The 7,673-nt window shown below is 47.0% G+C and overlaps 1 long non-coding RNA gene across 1 annotated transcript; it reads right to left on the bottom strand.

The window, feature by feature from the left end:
• Positions 1–512: 512 nt before the first annotated feature.
• On the bottom strand, positions 513–7,055 carry LOC127301924 (uncharacterized). The gene is made up of 5 exons (XR_011745500.1): positions 6,642–7,055; positions 5,052–5,114; positions 3,193–3,334; positions 2,958–3,042; positions 513–712 (listed from the first exon to the last, which is right to left on the bottom strand). It is a non-coding gene; the product is annotated as an uncharacterized lncRNA (long non-coding RNA).
• Between the last annotated feature and the right edge of the window lie 618 nt (positions 7,056–7,673).

The following is a 7,673-nucleotide window of genomic DNA, read 5'->3' as shown; positions in this document are numbered from 1 at the left end:
CGGGCGCCACACTTCATAGTGTGGCGATAGAAGCGCCGGCAACCCCGTGCCAGCCCCTTCGCCGGGCTGAAAAATTTGGGCGTGGGAACCGCCTGTCAGCTACACACCAACAAAATATACATCTTCTCCCCCAAAACCCCGTCCCCTCCGCCGCTCATTTCTCCCGCCAGCTGCTCAATCTTCCATCCAGCCTCGCACCCGAAAAACCCTCACCGCCGAGCCATGCCACCGAAGAGAAGGGCTCCGGCGAAGGCAGCGAAGGCGCCGACGAAGACGCGCACCGTCGCGCCGAAGGAGAAGCCGACGACCATCATCTGAAATGGGACGAAACTCCGCATCGATGTTTTGGCGAGCCTGTTTGTGTGACACATTTTTCCTGCGAAACAGGTCCATAAAGATGATGTACATCCTAGTACCAACACAACATTGGTAATATGCATATTATCTGGGATGTAATTTAGGGGCATGAAGAAAAAAATTCAACTTGAAAAGTACAGCAGAGACAAGGAATGTAAGAAACTTGTTCATTATCTTGCTCCTGTGGCAAAATTGGAAGTCTAAATACAAACATATTGTTTCGGTTTTTTTAAGCAGAAACATTGTCACAGCTACCACAACGATATTATGCAGATGTTTTGTAGGTGACAAAGTACAAGTCTTGAGCAGAATTGATGTGTTCCCTTTATACCTTGTGCTGTGTCTTTATGTAAAACTACATAAAGAGAGAAATAATTCAGTTAGATGTGATGTTGTATAACAAACATGTATGCATTGTGAATGTAGCAAAAAAAAAAAGAATGTGTACTGACATAAAGAACTTTTATTGCAGATATGTATGGTCTTGTTCGAGTTGTAGTTTTAAACCTGAATCAACCCGCAGAAACAGATGTGGAAATGCGAAATGAACAAGGAGAACCAGATGTGGAAATGCCAAATCAACAAGGAGAACCAGATGTGGAAATGCAAGAACTTGGAGCAGCAGTTACAGGCCAGATACAATAAGATGAAGTGCCATTGGATGAACCACAACGAGCCTGGTGATGTTGACAGTGAAAATAAGCCCACTACTAGTCATCCAAACAGCAGCACCCTTCCATCTGCTGACACAGGGGATGGGACAAGCCAAAGACTTTCTAGTGAAGAATCTGCTAGCAATGACGAGGTTCAGTCTACACAAAGCAATCAGAATCCACCCAAGACCCACTACCCTGGCATGATTTTTGATTTCTGGGAAGCAGCAAAATTACACTACAACAAATATGCAAAACATATGGGTTTTCCATTAAGACCAGCACCTCGTGGAATTATACCTTGGACAAGCAAAAGGAGAAATGCATCTTTGTTTGAAACAAGAGTGGCAAGAATGAGGATATAAATAAGCAGGAAGCGCCAGCTGTAAGGCAAAGGAGCTGCATCATAACTAAGAAGACGGACTCCAGGGCCATCTCAGGGTTGAGAGAAAAGCGGTTAAATGACATGTAACTATGTTCGTAGAGGAGCATACACACGAAACGATTAAATAATATCGTTCGAGAGATAATCAGGTCACACAGAGGTATCCCCATAGACAAAAATGATTTTATCAAGTTTTTGCACAAAGTACATCCTATAAAAGTAAGTTCTTACGATTTGTGCCCCCGTGGCTAGATCTTATTAACTTTTGAAGTAGAAAGAAAAAGAATTGCCTCCAGTATATGTAACATTAAGAACTTACTCCAGTGCAAAAATAGAAGTACCAAAATAGACTATGAAGAAACCATGAACATGTTTATCCATGGTGAACTATAAGAACATCTATCAGAACTAAGTTAATATTACATCCATCAGAACTACATGATGACATATTCTCGCATGAAAATAAATAAGAAAATGAAACTACATCCTTTTAAAACTGAAAAAAGAACTACATCATGAATGAGAAGTCAAAAACTACATCATGTTTAGATAACTACATACTGGTAGAAACAGTTTGCATGTATAATTGCATCCTAATAATTAGAATTTTGCAAACTATTTACATCCTAGAAAGTAGAATTTTGCACATTAGTTTGTATGTATATTAAAACTACATCCCAATAACTAGAATTTTTCATACTATTTACATCTTATTTTTAATCCAAAATGCCAATAAACAATGTTGTGAATTACATCATAAATTATGCAATGAAAGATACAGTTTGCATAAAAATTATTACATCTTGAATATTAAAAAGTACATCATAAGAGGGAAAGACTTAATAATGGCTAGTTGGTTACACCCATACCTGGCCATGGGCAGCCCGGCCCGAGGCCCGGCCCGAAAAACTCGGGCCTGGGCCGAGAAATGTTGGCCCGACTGCCGGGCCGGGCCTGGGTAGCCCGAAAACAGCATTTTACACTACGGCCCGGCCCGCGGCCCGACGGGCTTGGTGGGTATTTGGCCGGGCCGGGCTTGGGCCGGATTTTTTGCGTCGGGCTTACCTCGGGCCGGCCCGAGGCCCGGCCCGGACCGACACATGCCCAGCTACCGTAAACTAGTGAATTTCATGAACTAAATTATTTTGAATCCCGAACGCTGTAAACTACACCCTGAATATTAAAGTTTCATCCATGAAATTGCAGTTTCCAAAATAAGTTACATCATAACCTAATGAATCTCATATAGAACATTTTTTGTGCATCCCAAAGTCACCCCTGAATATTAAAGTTTCATCCTACAGAAGCTACATCCTTAAAATTGCAGTTTCCAAAAAATATTTAAAAAGCTACATCTTGTGTGCCAAAAAAAATGTACATAAAAGCATAGCCAGTTAGCCACGATGATTAATACCATGATACATGCTTAAGAACACACACAAGTCTAGTTACATCCCTGTCCCTCAATAGTTGTACTCATGAACACAAACACGCTGAACTGACCAAAACGTAACCTAAACACAGACAGATATTAATATGGCCCAAATAGAAAGTCCTCTCACCTTGATCTGTGGACGAACTTGTCCCTCTGTAGTTGTACTAACGAATCGCTCAAGCTACAATTTCAGATTCCCTTCCAAAATCAACCTAGATCAAATGACAGAAACATCCGATTACATCGAGATTTTAGTGTTCTATAGATGCAAAATCTCCCAGCGAAAAACACACATAGGAGGCCGCAGGGGACTCACTGCCATCGAAGCAAACCGAACTGCGAAAATCAATCCGGAACCCTACCTGAACGAAAATAAGGACAGCAGACTGAGATCCACCTAGCAGAACCCTTGTGAAGCCTTGCAGCCGGTAACCAGCTCCGCTTCCCAGGCTCCCACACCCACCGGTACCGTTGCCCTGCAGACGTGCGAAGCAACCATGGATTCTGCATCATGTATTAGAGGCTTAGAGCTCACAGTCTGGTACTGGTAGGGGAAAAAACTGAGTCCCATGAGTGCATTTGCAAGTACAAAATTCTTGAAGTTATATTCATGCGAGCATAATCAGGGTGTAAAATTTGGGCAATAATGTGGCACCCCCGGGATCAGGGTTAGACAAATACCAGATCTTCGTCCGACATAAGCCTAACTTTGAGCTCGAGAGACTACAGTGAGAGAATCGGTAACACAACAGTGACTCTACGACTCAAAAGAATATATTACAACTCTTAACAGAGTAAGATCCAAATTATTACACGCAGAGGTCACTGACCCAACATTCAACAAGCAACAGAAGCAAATTATGTTATTCTAAATAACAAGATAGCAAAGGGCTTAAGAAGCCATAACATAAAGCGACGTCCCAGCCCATAAGTCGCAGGCTGCACAGGAACTCCAAACTAACCATCGATGTTAACGTAGAAACCACCTTCGGCTGCAGAGACTTCATCTGAAACAAAAGCATGCAAAGCTGAGTACAGGGACTCAGCAAGACTTAGTACAACCTTTTAGCAAATCGGGTATGCGGGCTTTCTGGTAGATCTTCTTTTGCGTAAAGCCAGTTTTCCTTTGTAAGATAAGAGAGAAGAGAAGCTCGACTACTCAGAACCTTTGAAAGGGGATAAGAGAGCGACATCTCTATCTCTATTGATCATCATATTGTATCCACCAAACTTCATCATCTCGAATCACTATCCTCGGATCACCCCCTCAACACCCGAAGAAGGTGTCCGTAAACACACATTGGTTGCCAAGTTTTACGATTAGGTTCAGGTTCTCTATGATCTCCACGTCCGTTCCCAAGTCGTCCATAACCGTGGACACGGCTTTTCGAAAAGATTCATAACCCTGCAGGGGTGCACAACTTTACCCACACGCGCCAACCGACTCTTAATGCCAATATATATTAGCTCTCTTCCTTGGAGAGCCGGCAGAGGGTGGTCGACCACGACCTTTACCTTGCTGTCGCCGAGACCATGAGTCACGCGCTAAGGATTGTTCCGCCGTAACGGGTCAAGTCCCGAAGTCGGTCCTTAACGATGTGAGGCGAGGTGGGTTTCCCCAGAGGCCGCAACCCCCAGCCACCACGGCCACGCTTACCTACCTGTTATGTACCTTTAACCCCCAAGCAAAATGCAATGCATATGACCAGGTAACGCGCAAACTATGTGACTCATGGAATCTACTAGGCAAGTTAGTGAGTCGAGAGGGTACCATAATAGGGCCTCGTGTGGTTGTACGCTCGGTCTTGGTTCAAGAGGCGAGAACCCGGTTCCTAGGGTCGGCAGAAACGAAACAACCCACCACATCCCAATGTGGCCTCTCGTCTGAGCCTTTAATCATATTTATCATCATCTCTATACTTACCACGTCAACCTGTCATGCTAGATTCATTTCCTTGTAAGGCTCCAGTCCGAAGACCGGAGTAGAAGCGTAACAAACTAAGCATGGCTAAGCATAAGAGATAAAGGCTCTCGCGACGCACACATGCCAAACCTAGTTATGCTAGGAGCAGTGGATCAGGGTATCGAGGCTACAAAGGTCGGACATACAGTAGATAGGGTAACTCTATCTATCGATAAAAGACAGTTGAATCGTATGCGATATGTAGGAACCACAGATAAAAGCATTTCGAAATCATAGATGAACCAGGTTAGGGCTTGCCTTGTCCCTCAGCGGATGAGTACTGTTCTTCGGTGGCGTTGACGTCGGACTCCGGCTCAGATCCTATCGCGAAGAACCAAATACCGGAAAGGGGAAACAAACAATCACGACATGGCATAATGCAATGCGCATACAATATGAATGATATGTCATGTTAAAGGAATTCGGAAAACCCTAATTGCATCGTCAGATTAAAGGGGTTCCGGCACCGGACACCGCCATATGAGAGGGGTGTATTAGGGTTCTCTAATAAGCTCCATACTTAATTGTTTCAAACATGTATGAAACATGGATAGGTAAATAGGAAATGTTTTTCTGATCGAATTGATATATAACTTTGCATTTTTCTGAATTAATATGAATTATTTAACAATTACTGAAAATAACCAGAAAATAGAAAAAGAAAATATGACCTCACGCTGACGTCAGCATGACGTCAGCGCGGCCATGAGCTCCTGGGAGCTCTCGGTCGAGCTCCAATCGAGCGATTGAGCCCGCAATCGGGCGCGAGGCAGGGGCAAAAGGGGCAGGGCGACTCGGGGAACCATTTGGTGGGCGCCGCCCGCAATGGTCGCCGGAGACGGCCGGCGCGCGAGCTCGCGCGGCGGCAGACGCCGGCACACGGTGCGGGCCGGTAGAGGAAGCAATCGGGGAGGGAAGGGCACCACGAGCATCGGCAGCTCACCGCGAGCACGTGGAGGTTGACGGCGTCGCCGGAGGAGGCCGGACGGCGGCGAACCGACGCCGGTGAGCGCCGCCGTCTGCGGGGAAGACGAGCGCGGCCACGGCGATTCGGGGCCCCCGCCTTGCGCGCGTGGGCGGAGGAGGACGAGGGAGTCCGGCGGACCTCGTGGCGGTGCTCGGGCGGCCGCGGGGAAGCCGGTAACGGCGGCGACGGCGAGGTTGGCCGAGCTAGGGTTTCGGCGGGGCTCACGAGAGAAGAAAGGAGGAGATGAGGGCGGCGTGCTAGGGTTCTCCTGGCGGCGCGGCGGAGCTTTAAAGGGGTCCAGGGGGCGGCGAGGCCCATCCGGGCCGCCGGCAGCATCGGGCGACGAGGGGCGCGCCAGGCAGCTGCGTGCCTGCGTGCGTGGAGAAGAGGACAGGGGCGATTTTGCCCATAACCCCCTGGGTTTTCGGGTTTTCTCTGGAAAATAAAAACAGGGCCAAATTTTGATGATTTTAGGGTATTTTGACCCAAATTTGGAGGGGATTTTTGCACAAAATTTTATTAGAGCAAAATACAACATTTGGAACAATGTTTCAAAGCATTTGAGTGCAAGATTTCTCAAATTTTAAATGCAAATGCATGCATGCTTATGAGCAACTAACAACATTTATTTGATTAACAAAGTGGTTCTGTTACAAATAACTACATCCTGGTAGAAACGACTACATCCATTTCGCAAATTTTAATCTTTAAACTCCATCTTGTTGATGCGAAAAAATATCAGAAATCCCTAGTGTCTAATCTAACCATAACTTCAGAGCAAAAAAATACATCCTATGAGTACAATACTACATCCGTATGAGCAATCCCTTGCACATTTTAATCGTGAAAATGCATACTGTTGAAGCAAAAGAAATGCTTACTGTCTAATCTGCGGCTGCGCCCGCGACGGAAGGGCGAAGATGGCGCCCACGACGACTTTCTGGAGCACGAACCATACCGCTCCGGAGGTTAGACACCAGCACCATAAGAGGGCGGGCCAGGGCCCGAGGTCGACCCGAACTCGGAAGGAGGTCTTCGGCGGCGGCGACGACGTCGATGTCTTCAAGGGTGGGCATGGAGGCAGAGGGAGGCGAGGACCACCCACTGATCAAGGCGGCGGGCTCGGCGTCGGAGGCCGGGAAGAAGGCGGAGGGCAGGGCGCGGCAGCCGGGGCTGGGCCGGCTGGCGCATGCCTTCTCCAGGGCACGGCGGATCGCGTGGGGGCCGTCGGCAGCCATCCCTCCCGTCTCCTGTGTGTGTGCCCGTGAGAGATGAAGAGGATTGGGGATTGTGCGTGCGTGTCACGTGGTCCTACCTGCCCCGCAGCGAGTGAGCCGTGTGATCGTTAATCGGACGGACGTGAAAGGTGAGCACCGTGTAAGACAAGACAGTGCCCAGGCAATAATTAGATTTTGCGATTGTAGTTTGTGATGTTGAGAGTTCCCTCAAACAGTGGTGACGGTACCAGCTATTCATTGACGTCTCTCGGCCACTCTCATCCTACTCCTAGCCCATTGTACTTACTACAACTACAAGTCTACACTTGAAGTGCTCAGTCATAAACGCCTCAGCTGTCGCATTCGGCTCCCAGGGCTGCAACGATGCTACACAATTCAAGTGTGCTCAGTCTGTTACCGACTCAGTGCAATAAGTGGCCACCAAGCTCAGTCTGTTCAGTGCAATTGAAGTGCCCCAGAAGAAAATATAGGAGTGCAAACTAGTACTAAACTCAGTACCAAAAACTTCCTCAATTCATTCATATCCAAACCGCCGTGTGAGTGCCAGCTTCCAAAAAAATGCAGTTTCAGAGACAGATACCGGCTAGCCTCAGCGCACATACATGATTACATGATCAGCACTCAAAGACGCACCCACACTCGGTAACGTAGTAGGCATGGACGTAGAAGCGCTCA

This window comes from Lolium perenne, chromosome 5 (genome assembly GCF_019359855.2).
Source record: "Lolium perenne isolate Kyuss_39 chromosome 5, Kyuss_2.0, whole genome shotgun sequence".
Taxonomy (NCBI): domain Eukaryota; kingdom Viridiplantae; phylum Streptophyta; class Magnoliopsida; order Poales; family Poaceae; genus Lolium; species Lolium perenne.
This window is presented reverse-complemented; position numbering and strand designations above follow the sequence as displayed.